Genomic DNA, 14,713 nt, shown 5'->3' with positions numbered 1-14,713 from the left:
AAATGAAAATGATCTCGATCAGGATGAGGTCAAAGTAGAGCAGGCCCGTGTGCTGGACAATGTGGAGATTAAGGAAGAAGACGTGCTGGATCTTCTTAAAAGCATTAAGATTGATAAATCCCCAGGGCCGGATATGATACACCCCAGGGTGTTGTGGGAATTGAGAGAAGAGATCACAGGAGCATTAGCTATGATCTTTGAATCCTCTTTGGCTACAGGGGAAGTGCCGGAGGACTGGAGAATGGCAAATGTAGTTCCCTTGTTTAAAAAAGGTAATAGGGAGAAACCTGGGAACGATAGACCGGTGAGTTTTACGTCGGTGGTCTGCAAATTATTGGAAAGGATTCTTAAGGATAGGATCTACGAGCATTTAGAGAAGTACAGTCTACTCATGGATAGTCAACATGGCGTTGTGAAGGGAAGATCGTGCCTCACGAGCCTGATTGAGTTTTTGAAGAGGTAGCAAAATAAATTGATGAGGGTAGGGCAGTAGATGTGGTCTACATGGACTTTAGCAAAGCATTTGACAAGGTCCCTCATGAGAGGCTCATCCAGATAGTCATGAGGCATGGGATAAGTGGAACCTTGGCTATTTGGATAAAAAATTGGCTTAAAGGAAGAAAGCAGAGAGTAGTTGTGGAAGGAAAGTATTCTGCCTGGAGGTCGGTGACTAGTGGAATGCGGCAGGGATCTGTCCTGGGACCCCTGCTATTTGTGATTTCTATAAATGACCTGGATGTAGAGGCGGAAGGATAGGTGAGTAAGTTTGTGGACGACACGAAGATTGGAGGAGTTGTGGATGCAGCTGTAGGTTGTTGAAGGTTACAAGAGGATATAGACAGGCTGCAGAGTTGGGCAGAGAAATGGCAGATGGAGTTCAATCTGGACAAGTGTGAGGTGATGCATTTTGGAAGGACAAACCAGAAGACTGAGTACAGGATTAATGGTCAGTTACTTAAGAGTGTGGATGAACAAAGGGACCTTGGGGTTCAAATCCATACATCCCTCAAGGTCGCTGCACAGGTTGATAGGGTAGTTTAGAAGGCCTATGGGATGCTAGGCTTCATTAACAGGTGGATTGAGTTCAAGAGTAGAAGAGCTCATGTTGCAAATCTACAAATCTCTGGTGAGACCGCACTTAGAGTTTTGTGTTCAAATCTGGTCACCTCATTATAGGAAGGATGTGAAAGCTATGGAAAGGGTACAGAGGAGATTTACCAGGATGTTGTCTGGTTTGGAGAACAAGTCGTATGAAGCAAGGTTAGCAGAGCTGGGACTTTTCTCTTTGGAATGTAGAAGAATGAGAGGGGACTTGATAGAGGTCTACAAGATTATGAGAAGCATAGATAGGGTGGATAGTCAGTACCTGTTTCCCAGGGCACCAATAGCAAACACTAGAGGGCATAGGTACAAAATTAAGGGAGGGATGTTTAGGGGAGACATCAGGGGTAAGTTTTTACACAAAGAGTTGTGAGTGCCTGGAATGACTTGCCAGAGATGGTGGTGGAGGCGCGGATAACTTCACTCACATCACGCCGGTCAGGAGTCCGATGGTTGTGGGGAGATAAATGTTCCTGAAGCTGATGGTGTGGGACGTCCTGCTGGAAATATTACCACTGATCAGGATGAATATAACTAGAGGACATAGATTTATAGTCAGTAGTCAGAGATTCAGGATCAGAATCAGGTTTATTATCACTAATGTATCTTGTGAAATTTGTTGCTTCTTTGGCAAAAGTACAGAGCAAGACATAAAAATATTCCTGTACATTCCAATCAAAAATAAAATAAATGAATCGTGCAGAAAGTGGAATAGTGAGGTCATGTTCATGAGTTCATGGATCGTTCAGAAATCTGACGGTGGAGCGGAAGAAATTGTTCCTTCAGGGTCTTGTACCTCCTCTCTGATGTTGGTAATGAAAGGATGGTGACAGTCTTTAATGGTGGACTCCATTGGAGGTTGGAGAGAGTGGGGTGGGAGGAATGAACAGAGAGGAGTGGAGTGACTGAGTGACACAGGAGGGAGGGGAGGAGTGATGGAGGTGGGAGGGGAGGATGGTCACAGAGAGGAAGGGAGGAATGACTGTGAGGAGTTACACGGTGACTGATGAGACATAGAAACGACCAGAGAGGGATTTGAGTAATTCAGTACATGGACAGAAGGAAATGGGTGAAAACACACAGGAGAGTGGGATGGAGAGACGTGGGATGCTGGAGTGGGAGGAATGAGGTGAGTGAAGAGAGAGAGATGAGTGTGTCAGGAGAGTCGGGCAATGAGAGTGACGCTCCAACTGGAGGGAAGGAAGGAGAGATTGAAAAGAGAGTGATGCAGACAGAGTGAATGCCGAAAGAGGGAGATGTGAGGAGAGGGATTTGAGAGACAAGGGTAGAGGGATTAAAAAGCAAAGGAGAGGGGAGTGTGTGTATTTCAGAGGACAGATTTGAGCTGGACTTGAGCCTCCTGTTCCTGCCATTGAGTTCCTACCCGATTGAATGTAAAACTTGTTTACTACTTTACCATTCCTTTGTATTTTTTCTTATTGCAGAACCTCTGTCGGACTCAACTCGGAAACGCCAGGGATCGGTGACCGGAGAGTCTGGTCCAGGGTTGACCACCAGCCCAGCAGGGTCTGTGAGCTCAGGTACAGATTCCCAGTCAGACACAACTTGGGAAGCCCAGGAAACAACGACAGGAGAGCCTGGTCTGGGTTTGACCAGCAGCCCAGCAGGGTCTCTGAGCTCAGGTATTCGTGATGGGCTTTGTGAGGGTCAATGAATAGAACGATCTTTCCCTCCTTTAGTCCTCGATATTCATCTGGACTTTGTCTGAGAGACGTGTCCAGTCACAGAAACTTTGGGAGGGAGAGGTGGTGAATGGTGACTAGATGGTTTTCGTTTCTTTTCAAATTAGAGACCTCTTTGTTAAATTCTTGTTCCGGTGGCTACCCAATTTAATTCTACTTACCATTCCCTTCTGATATGACTGTCCACGGCCTCCTCTGATTTGATGAGACCACCCCCAGGTTTGAAGAGCAACACCTCATAGTCTGTCAGGGTCACCACCAACCTGATGGCACGAATATCGATTTCTCTTACATCCTGTAAATTCTTCTCCCTCCCACTTCCCTCTTTTTCCACTCCCATTCTAGCTCTCCTCTCAGCCCTTCCCCTCTCCTCATCTGCCCATCTCCTCCATCTGGTCCCCCTCCTCCATCTATTTAATCCATCGTCCACTGTCCTGTCTTGTTGGATTTCTCCTTCTTCATTCCTTTACCTCTTCCACATATCACCTCCCAGCTTCTCGCATCATCCTGCTCACATTCCCAGACATCTTCTCATTGCCTGGCTTCACCTATCACCTGCCAGCTTGTACACTCTCCACCTTCTTATTCGGGCTTCTGTCCCCTTCCTTTCCAGTCCTGAAGAAGTAACTTGGCCCAAAACTTCGACTGTTTATTCTCCTCCAGAGATGCTGATGGACCTTCAGCATTTTCCCTGCATTGTTCTGGATTCCCAGCATCCGGAAAAATGCTCGCCTGTACAACTGCTTGGCCCTGTTGTGATGTTTAAGGGTCTGCCAATCTCCTGTGTCTCTGTTACTTTGTTCCAGACTTGGAGGCTTCCACATTGGACCAGTCTACAGGATTGTCTACTAGAGAACACACCCAGGAACTGTCCTCTGTCCCAGCGGGAGACACATCCTCAGGTACCAAGTCTCATGTCGGTCTGTGTTCATTCAGTCTCTGTCACACTGTGAGGTTGAACCTCCCATGGACCAGTTCACCTACTGGATGCACAGTGCATTGTGGGTAGGGGTATGATTGATGGAGTCAGTGATTCCTCTCTCCAGTCTGTTGGGTTGGGTTTGGTAAGTCATGAAGGATGAGGCTCTGTTGGGGGTTGGAGAGAGTGGGGTGGGAGGAATGAACAGGGATGGGTGGAGAGACTGAAAGTGACACAGGAGGATAGTCACAAGGAGAGAGGAATGTGTGTATTTCAGAGGACAGATTTGACCTCGACTTGAGCCTCCGATTCCTGCCATTGAATTCCTTTCTGCTCTAACATAAAACTTGTTTACTACTTTACCCTCCATCAGGAAGGAGATACTGACAACAGAGTGAGTGTGGAGAGAGGGAGATCTGAGGAGCGGGATTTGAGAGACAACGGTGGAGGTGTTAAAGAGCAAAGGAGAGGGGATTGTGTGTATCTCCGAGGACAGATTTGACCTGAAGCCTCACATTCCTGCTGCTGAGTTCCTTCCTGATCTGACATAAAACTTCATTGCTAATTTAACCTTCTTTTTTTATATCTTCGTATTACAGATTCCCATTCAGGCACAACTTGGCAACCACAGGGATCAACAACCAGAGAACCTATGCGAGATTTATCCTCCACCCCAGCAGGCACTTCAAGCTCAGAAGCAGATTCCCAGTCAGGTACGTCTCAGGAAACTCTAGTATCAGTGATCGGATAACCGAGTCTGGGTTTGACCACCAGCCCAGCAGGGTCTGAAAATGCAGGTATGCATGGTGGGGTCATTGAAGGGAACGATCTTTCTCTCCTTCAGTCCTCAATATTCATCTGGGCTCTGACTGAGAGTAGTGACTGGTCACAGACATTCACGAGGGAGAGTTGCTGAACAGGAACTGGATGGTTTTGGTATCTCTTCAGATCAGAGAACTCCTTTTCAAATTTATGTCCCAGTGGCTATCCATTTCAATTCAACTTCCCATTCCCGTTCCCACGTGTCTGTCCAAGGCCTCTACCAATGACATGATGAGTCCAAACTCAGATTGCAGGGGCAACAACTCATATTGTATCTGGGTATCCTCCAAACTGACAACATGAACATTGATTTCTCTAACTTCTTTTTCCATTCCCTCTCTGCTCCCCCGTGCTTTACCTCTTCCACATATCACCTCCCAGTTTCTCAAATCACACCCTCCCTCACCCAGCTACCTTCCCACTCACCTGGCTTCGCCTATCACCTGCCAGCTGTATTCCTCCCCACCTCTTAATTCTGGCTTCTTCCCCCTTACTTTCCAGTGTTGATGAAGGGTCTCAGCCCAAAATATTCACTGTTTATTCCCCTCCAGAGATTCAGCCTGACCTGCTGAGTTCTTCCAGCAATTTGAGTGTGTTGCTCTGGATTTTCAGCATCTGCAGAATCTCTCATCTTTATGAATTATTGTCCCTGTTTAATCTCTGTCACTCTCCCATGTCTCTGTTACTTTGTTCCAGACCTGGAGGCTTCCACAATGGATCAGCCCGATGGATCGTCTACAGGACAACCCACCCCATCACCCTCCTCTGTCTCAGTGGGAGAGAGCTCCTCAAGTATTAGATCTTGGGTCCATCGGAGTCCCTCAGACTCTCGCTCTGTGATGTCAAACTTCTCATAGACCAATTAGCTGTTAGATGTGCGACATAATGGGCTGTATTTAGTTGTCTTTTTCTCCTGTCTGTGTGAAATTTCTGCTCTGTCCAACATTATTCCCGGTTGGTGTGCATTGTTGTGATGATGAATCCACAATCACTTCTTTGGTCTTCCTGATGTTGAGTGCATGGTTGCTGTTGCAACACCACTCCACCAACTCCTTGCTCCTGTCCGCCTCATCACCATCTGAAATTCTGCCAGCAGTCGTTGTGTCATCAGCAAATATATAAATGGCATTTGAGTTGTGCCTCGCCACACAGTCGGGGGTGTAGGGAGAGTAGGGCTGTGGGCTAATCACGTATCATTGAGGTGTGCCAGTGTTGGTTGTCAGTGAGCCACCCCAGCAGCTTCTGTGAGCTCAGGGACTGATATCCAGTTGGACAGGACTTGGGGACCTCAGGGATCATTAACAGAGGCCCTGGTCCCGGTTTGACCACAAGAGCACGTCAAAGGAGCAGAAGTAGGCCATTCGGCCCGTCGAGTCTGCTCCGCCACTCCACCATGAGCTAAACTATTCTCCCAATTTCCGGCTTCTTTCCCATATCCCTCGATACTCTGACTAATTAGAAACCCATCAATCTCCTCCTTAAACACCCTCAATTCTGGTTTGACACCATGCCAACAGGGTCTGTGAACTCAGATCCCCATTTCAACACAGCTTGGGAAGCCCAGGAATGAGTGACGGGAGAACATGATCACAACTCCAAACAAAACTGAACAAGAAGCGCAGTAAAAGTCCTTTATGTAATTATATAATCATGTAAAACCTGCCTCTTAAAGTAGAGGGGAGAGGAGTCAGAGTGGGGGAGTGCGCACACACGGGGGTGGGAAGGGGAGGAGGGTGCGTGGGGGAGGGGGTGGGTGTGGAGGAGAGAGAGAGAGAGAGAGAGAGAGAGAGAGAGAGAGAGAGAGAGAGAGAGAGAGAGAGAGAGAGAGAGAGAGAGAGAGAGAGAGATACACATATACATACAGAGATACAGTAATACACACAAAATACTGGAGGAAGTCAGCAGGCCAGGCAGCGTCTATGGAAAAGCGTACAGTTTCATGCCGAGACCCTTCATCAGTCCCCCAGTATTTCCTGCTCAGTTCCTCCGGCTTTTTGTGTGTGTTGCTTGGATTTCTAGCATCTGCAGATTTTCTCTTGTTTGTGATCACAGAGTAGCGCCCAGCAGAATTAGACCCAACTGCTTTTCATATCCATGGTGACTGACTAGTATTTACAATACTAATATCATTTTACCAGAACTTGGACTTCTATGCACTTACAAATTAATGGCTCAGTGAGATATTTCTTGTTTTACTCCGCCCTCACTAATTTCTCACGTAGTGCATTTCACAATCCAACCACCCTCTGAGGAAATGTGTCAAATCTCCTCCGACTGTTTTACACCTCGCCTCAACCCTCTGCTCTGCAGCTTTCCATACCTTTGATATGAGGATAAATCTGCGCTCTCTGCCCATATAGCCCGTGGTCAGAGAGGCCCTGGGGTCAGTGGCAACGGGTGTTCAATGCTCCTCTGGCCAATATTCCTGTCCGGAAGTTCAGTATTGAGTGGGAATAACCTCAGCTGATTCATCGTGAAGTCCCAGTGCCCGACAGCATCGATGGGCATCCAACAGATGACTTTCAAATGACCTCATGCTGTAAATGTATATAGACTTTATTTTAAATATATCTAACCCGAACGTTTAGGAATAGCTAGTTAATCAGTTGTTGAAACAAGACAATGCCAATAACGTTCATGGTTAATTCATATGTCAACTTTGACATGAAATTAAAATTGACTGTGATTTCCAGACACACATTGGCTGAGAGAGGATTGGACCCCAAGGTGGGTGAACTTGGTTACATACAAAATTCTTTGTTTGTAGAGCCGTATGACGTGGAAACCAGGTTCGACCCATTAAGCTGATTCTAGTCGTAATTCTCCACTCATCCGACGTTAATCCCATTTTAAATTATCTCTATAACCTCATCAACAGCCCCCACGACAACCCATATTCCATCAATTATGAACACTAAGTTAATTTAGGGTGAGAATATGGTGGAAGCTTTACAGAGGGGCAGAGCAGTTTTTTCCAGCATGCTGTCCGGGTGAGTAAACATGTTTCATGAGAATAGACTGAGCGAACTAGGGTTTTTTTTTCATTTTGGAATAAAGAGACATGAGAGGAGACTCGATAGTTTATTGTTTCACTTTGGACTGAAGGGACATGAGAGGAGACTCGATAGTTTATTGTTTCACTCTGGACTGAAGGGACATAAGAGACTCGATAGTTTATTGTTTCACTCTGGACTGAAGGGACATAAGAGACTCGATAGTTTATTGTTTCACTTTGGACTGAAGGGACATAAGAGACTCGATAGTTTATTGTTTCACTTTGGACTGAAGGGACATAAGAGACTCGATAGTTTATTGTTTCACTTTGGACTGAAGGGACATGAGAGGAGACTCGATAGTTTATTGTTTCACTCTGGACTGAAGGGACATAAGAGACTCGATAGTTTATTGTTTCACTTTGGACTGAAGGGGCATAAGAGACTCGATAGTTTATTGTTTCACTCTGGACTGAAGGGACATAAGAGACTCGATAGTTTATTGTTTCACTTTGGACTGAAGGGACATGAGAGGAGACTCGATAGTTTATTGTTTCACTTTGGACTGAAGGGACATGAGAGGAGACTCGATAGTTTATTGTTTCAGTCTGGACTGAAGGGACATGAGAGGAGACTCGATAGTTTATTGTTTCACTTTGGACTGAAGGGACCTGAGTGGAGACTCGATAGTTTATTGTTTCACTCTGGACTGAAGGGACATGAGAGGAGACTCGATAGTTTACTGTTTCACTCTGGACTGAAGGGAGACTCGATAGATGTTTGGAAAATGATAAGAGAACGATCGGGCGCAAATGACTAATACGAGGGGATCATAATATTAAGGTGATTAAGGTATGGGGGTGGGGCATGTCAAATAAAAGTATTTTCCAAAGAGCGTGTGATAGCTGAGGCAGACGTATCAGCGATATTGAAGAAGCTGTTAGGTAGACAGATGGATGTAGAAAAATGGACTATATAGGGGGACAATGGTTATATTGATAATAGAGCAGGTGAAAAAGAAAGCACGACATCGGGGTCTGAAGGAATGGATTGTGGTATAGTGTCCTGTTCCATATTTTAATTCTCCAAACACACCGGTCTGGTGGTGGTGGGTTTGGGTGTAGAATCCAGAGGACACCCACCGGTCACAGAGAGAAAGCGAAAATCCCCTACCTACAGCACTGGAGGGCAGGGTGGACCCAGATTTCTGGATTAATGTGGTAATAACTGAACTTGTTGCGCCAGTTTTTTCCGCCTTTTCGTAGAACCGGCTGTTAATGTCAGTAGCTTTTGGCACGTGTTCATGGCCGTAACAACTTTGCATCGTTTATGTGATTTACAATGACGTTTGTTCATGCCCCTTGTTTTCTGACTAGCTTGCACATAGTTTCGTTTACATATGATGCAATGAGAGGATTTTCATACACACCACGTTTTCCAATGTGTAACAACCTAAATGAACCACAGAGGCCTTAATATGTCTTAAAACGTGCAATAGGGGCGATCTTTGTGCTCATATTTCATAAGAGAGGTGCGGAAGGAATCGCAAATTGCAATCATGTGGTCGTAACACGCGGTGATTTTTTAGGAAACGGGTCTGCATTCCGAAAGCACGTTCTCAGTATATCAGTTCTGATGGCTCATTCCGTGCCCTTGTTCGCCATTTCAGGAACAGACGTCCGGACGATCTACTCGACAGCAGGCGGGGTGGGAGCCGGCCTTGTCATTCTGATTGTCGTACTGTCGACAACTGCAGTGTGCCGGTATGTGTGATTTGTAACACGGGAGAGGGAGTGTCCAATGCCAACCAGCTTTGGTTAAAAATCCAACTTTCGTTCATTAGCCACTCAAAGGAAAATCTGACCATCTGTCTTAAAGTAGCAATAGATTGGAATTTAGAAGGACAATTTCAGAGTCTGATTTAAGACACGTGGGATTGAACAAGGAATTCTACACGTTGTTTCACTTAATTCAATGTTTCCTTGTGTTTTCACTCTGTAAACTTTTAAAGTTTTTTTTTTGTTTGTTTGTTTTTAAACGACCACGCTCGATAAGTTTGCTCACCCGTTTTTAACTTGGGCAAACATTAAAAGGCTGTACAATAAATAACCCTCACGTTTACTTGTGCGGCGACGTCATCAGGTGGCTCCACTCGAACTGTTCTGAACGAGAATGCCGAGGATAAACCATCAGGGACACAGTTGTTGAAATTTTGTTCCTCGTCGCGGTGCCACTTCAAATCATGTCTATGGTTTATAACCAATCTGTAACCCGTCTCTGTTTGGTGCTTTAGGAAGCAACGACGAAAAGCTGCTGCTGTTCCCGAGCTTTCTGTCGTCTACAGTACTGTGACGCCTTCAATAAATTTCGTGGTAAGCAGCGTCAAACTGGAGTGACATTTTCATGTAACGTGGCTTGCTTTTATTCAGCCGGTGATACTGCACAGGCAAGAGAGGCGTTGCAAATAGCGTTGTGGGACCGTGCTGTCGCCTGTATTGGGGCGTTGGACACTGAAGGAATGGAAAATCTCTGCTTTCATGTTTTGATGGTCTTTTCTTTGATCCTGGTTTGATATTTGCTAAAAACCCTTTCTCTTTTTCGGTGCCTTGAAAAGAATTGAATCAGCGGCTAGGTTTAGTGTCTCAGCAGTTTGGGAAAGTAGTCACCTGCAATCAGTCAGGGGTCATAATCGATCCGCGTAAAGTTTACACGGTCCCCTCGTTGTATTACCCGTGCGTGTCCCACCCCAACACCCACCCCCAATGTCAAAGGTCACGATGCAACCAATTGTTGGAGATCGGCGACAAAAATGTATCAACATGGAGAGACGAAAGAGAGGTTAATGTGTATGGATTTGCAGAAAAGGCAGAGGGGATACGGCTGATCTGCTGTGAAGAGTAAATGAGCGGCGGATGGTGGGATAATCTAAAATTCAACATGTTTATCTTACTGTCTATCTAAAATATAATGGAACTCCCATCCAGAATTGAAAACATTTTCATCCGGATTTCACTTGTGTCCATTCTTCACTCCCAAGCCAAAAATAAGCTTTGTCTTCATGTGCAATACAAATATTTTCTATTGCAGGGCGTCGCCCAGGAATCTCGTGGCGTTGGCGACTCGCAGCCGACTCAAAGAAACAAGATCGTCTATGCTGATATCAACTTCCAGAAATGAAATGAACAGCAACTGCTTTGGACTGAAGTATCGCATCGGTGAGAAAGTAGCCCATGGAACATCAAACAGTAGAGCAAAGGAGCCCTTCCTTCACCATGATCCGCCGAACTGACGAAGTTCATGACGCCTGATCTCTTTTGTCCTGTCATTGGTCAGAACCACCGTCTCTCATTTGCATATCTAACAGCATTCCTAGCGTCTGTGTCATATTTATTCCACTGTCGAGTATCCAGACACCCACCACTCTCTTTGTAAAAACACCCGACCCGCACATCTCCATTTTTGCATTAAAAGTGTTTCCTTTCGCCTCAGACATTTCCACCATGGGGAAAAGATGCCGGTTTTCAGTCGATGCCTCTCGTGATTCTATAAAAGTTTATCTGTCACATCTGTCTCCGAAGCTGTAGACTCAGCAGGGGTGTCAAACTCAAATACACAGTGGGCCAAAATTTAAAAATCGGTACAAGTCGAGGGCCGGACTGGTTCAGCGTTTATTGCAAAACTTATTGAAATGAATTTATTACACATATTAACCTGGAACTAACAAAGCTTAGGTTATTGTCTACAAAAACAACATTGAACATTAAATAAATAAAAAAATCGGTTGCATTTATTTCTTATGGCTTTATCTGCAGCTTTCCCGGAGTAATTTCTAATGAAAACATTTTTCCACAGGCCAACACTCTGTGATTCACACTAGTCTGAGCCAGATACTTGGAATCTCATCTTGGATGCAAGTTCATCAATGTTTGGAGTCAGGCTCTGAGCTGAGGAAATCCTCAGAATTGAGTGAAGGTGTTCATCAGAAAGACGACTCCTGTGTGATGCTTTGTTTATCTTCATCAAAGAGAACAGTTGTTCACACAGATATGTGCTGCCAAACATAGAGATCATTTGAGCAGCTTGGGTACGCAGCTGGGGCATTGTGTCGGGAATGAAAGGTAGAAACTGTGCAGCGCCCACCGAGTCATACTTTGCCTTGAGTGTGTCACTACATTGGAGTTCAATCAGCTCCATTTGTATGTTGGTTGGTGCGCTTTCCACGTCAGCTGCAAATGGATTACTGAGCAGTTCAAACCTGCTTTTTTGGGCTTCAAAGTCGGCAAATCGCCGTGTGAAGTCGGCACCAAGTATGCTAAGTTTTTCAGCAAACTTTGCACGTGGGAACACTGCGGTAGAAACCTGCTCTTTCATAGTTTGGCAACACGGAAAATGGCTCAAGTTTTCTTGCTGCATCTGCGTCTCCCACAGGCGCAGCTTGGTTTTAAAAGCCCTCACTGCAGCGTACATGTCTGTGATCACACGACCCCGCCCCTGAAGCTGCAGGTTGAGCGCATTGAGATGGCTCGTGATGTCACACAGAAACGCCATTTCACAAAGCAACTTTTTATCCCGGAGCTCTGTTGTGTCTTTCCCTTTGCTTTCCATGAACTGACAGATCTCCTCACGCAACTCGAAACATCTTTTCAGCACTTTTCCTTGGCTTAACCATCGCACCTCTGTGTGATAGGGCAAATCATTATATTCTGAACCCAACTCCTCCAGAAACGACTTGAACTCGCGGTGATTCAAACCTTTGGCTCTTATGAAGTTAACTGCTCGTGTTATGGTGCTCATTATATGTTCCATTTTCAAGGCTTTGCCACACAACGATTCCTGGTGTATGATGCAGTGATGAGCTGTCAGCTCACCTGCGCCGTTTACCTCCCGCATCTTCTCCCGGATCCTGCCCACCAATCCACTCTCTTGACCGCACATCGCGGGCGCTCCATCTGTCGTCAGTCCCACATGTTTATCCCAAGGCAGCCTCATTATAGAGTAAGGCAAGCCCGAGCAATGCACTGGCAGTGCATTGTGGGATTTGTAGTATTAGTGGTGCATGCAATATACCGGCGGGCCAGCTCTAATAGAAAAAAATTATTCATTAATGATATTCAGGAAATAAACCAGGGAAACCGAATAAACACTAAAAACCCTGAAAACCTGGTACCTGAATAAACTCAGCATTAGCCATATCATACACCATAGGTTCTTCGATTACTGGGGCCAGCTTTAATAGTAATTAGATATTATCTCGCGGGCCAAAGATAATTCCACCGCGGGCCGGATTTGGCCCGCGGGCCTTGAGTTTGACAGATATGCTGTAGAGGAAACAACCCAAGTTTGAACAACCTCTCTTTAATTCCCTTATCCTCTAATCCAGGTAGCATTCTGTTAAACCTGTTCTACACCTGTCCAGCGCCTCCACGACATTTAATGAGGGAAGAAGAATTCTACACTGTGCTTCAATTGCGGCCGAACCAGCGATTTATGGAGCTGCACACGGTTTATCGCCTCTTCTACCTAAAGACCCGACCAGTGACGGCAATTACCCTGTTTGCCTTCTTTACCGCCCAAGCTACCTTTTATGGAGATATGGTTCCATCGTCCCTCTGTGCAGCGAAGCTGTTAATCGCAAGTTCATTAACTGTGTCCCTCCCCTTTACTCTTAACCTCCCAACGCACAACACCCCACATGTGCCTGAATGAACTTCCATTTCCTCATATCTACAACAGATATAGTGTATGCCGCGCTGTTATTCGGCAAAGCACTACGCTCTCCATTAAGGCATCATGTTTGCATCATTATCAACATCACAAACACACTCCGCCAAGCTTCACCCAAGCCCCATGCAGAATGTATAGAGACAGCAACCCGGGTCCCTGAGGGACACCGCTCGGTAAAGATCGAGTCAGAGTGAGATCTAACGACCACTACACTCTGTCTTCAATAGGAAAGGCAATTCTGTATCCAAACACCGGAGTCACCCTGCTTCCTATAAGTCAGCAAGGCTGATCCTGAAATCGCCCAGCACTAGAAGACCCACGAGTTTTAAAAACTGTGTTCAGTTACAAACATGTTATTTGAAGCAAATTTGTGGAGACAACATTTTGAGTAAAATATACTTATAGCATGTTCTCTATCAAAGTGGGAAACATAACTGCATTATAAGAGAGCCCCTATCTTACATCCTGAGATCCCTGTTGAATTCTGATCTTTGGTGGAGTTTGTGTGTGGGGTTCCAAAATTCCCCATGTGAACGGAGGTGAAGTGGGATCGCCGGATATTCCACTTTCCTGTCATGTTCCTAATGTGCACCTGATGGTTCAATAGAAATTAGGCCTTTTATTTCCAATAAAAAGCGAATTAAAAGATCATGGATGCAGAATTCTTGCAAAATGACTGACGGACAGTGAGGCTGAAATAGTTGTAAAGTGTTGCTTTATGTCAAAGACTTGTCAATCTTTTCAGATGCATGGATCGACAACGAAAGACCATTGCTGAAGAGATATAATTGAACACTCGAAAATATGCCAAAATACACGGCAAAATTTACCATATTATCATACGTCCACACGGTGCTCTGCATTCATTCAGCGAAAGAACAAAGTGTAGTAGAATTTTTGCAGCCCATTCAGAAGGAATATTGCCTGTTAGTAAGGATACAGTCTGATAGGGCAAGACTCATTCATGGGAGTTAGTAGATAGAAGTGTCATTGGGCGATCATTCTGCGGATATTAACCACAACCCACCAGGTTTCAAAGCAGTTGTGGTAAATGTGTTTGAATTGGACCAAGTCTGGTTTAAATATCATTCGACAACACCCATGAAACGTTGACCGGGAGTTTAATGAGAACTTGCATTTCCCTGAGGGTGAATCTGATCAACGAGATCACAGGGACCCTCAAGTAAAGTGAAATTGTGAGAGTGCAGAGACAACGTGTTTCCCTGAGGGTGAATCTGATCAACGAGATCACAGGGACCCACAAGTAGGGTGAAATTGTGAGAGTGCAGAGACAGCGTGTTTCCCTGAGGGTGAATCTGATCAACGAGATCACAGGGACCCTCAAGTAGAGTGAAATTGTGAGAGTGCAGAGACAACGTGTTTCCCTGAGGGTGAATCTGATCAACGAGATCACAGGGACCCTCAAGTAGAGTGAAATTGTGAGAGTGCAG

General features: G+C 45.4%; 1 long non-coding RNA gene across 2 annotated transcripts; it reads left to right on the top strand.

The window, feature by feature from the left end:
* The first annotated feature begins 9,182 nt into the window (after window positions 1–9,182).
* On the top strand, window positions 9,183–13,177 carry LOC140722828 (uncharacterized). Of its 2 annotated transcripts, XR_012097756.1 has the most exons (4): window positions 9,183–9,301; window positions 9,832–9,910; window positions 10,626–10,753; window positions 12,919–13,177. It is a non-coding gene; the product is annotated as an uncharacterized lncRNA (long non-coding RNA). The 2 variants fall into 2 exon arrangements; XR_012097755.1 differs by lacking the exon at window positions 12,919–13,177 and having other exon boundaries at window positions 10,626–11,199.
* Window positions 13,178–14,713: the final 1,536 nt, after the last annotated feature.

The sequence above is a fragment of the Hemitrygon akajei genome, unplaced genomic scaffold, assembly GCF_048418815.1.
Source record: "Hemitrygon akajei unplaced genomic scaffold, sHemAka1.3 Scf000090, whole genome shotgun sequence".
In the NCBI taxonomy this organism is placed as follows: Eukaryota; Metazoa; Chordata; class Chondrichthyes; order Myliobatiformes; family Dasyatidae; genus Hemitrygon; species Hemitrygon akajei.
Note: the sequence above shows the minus strand (reverse complement) of the source record. Positions and strands in the feature narration are given on the sequence as shown.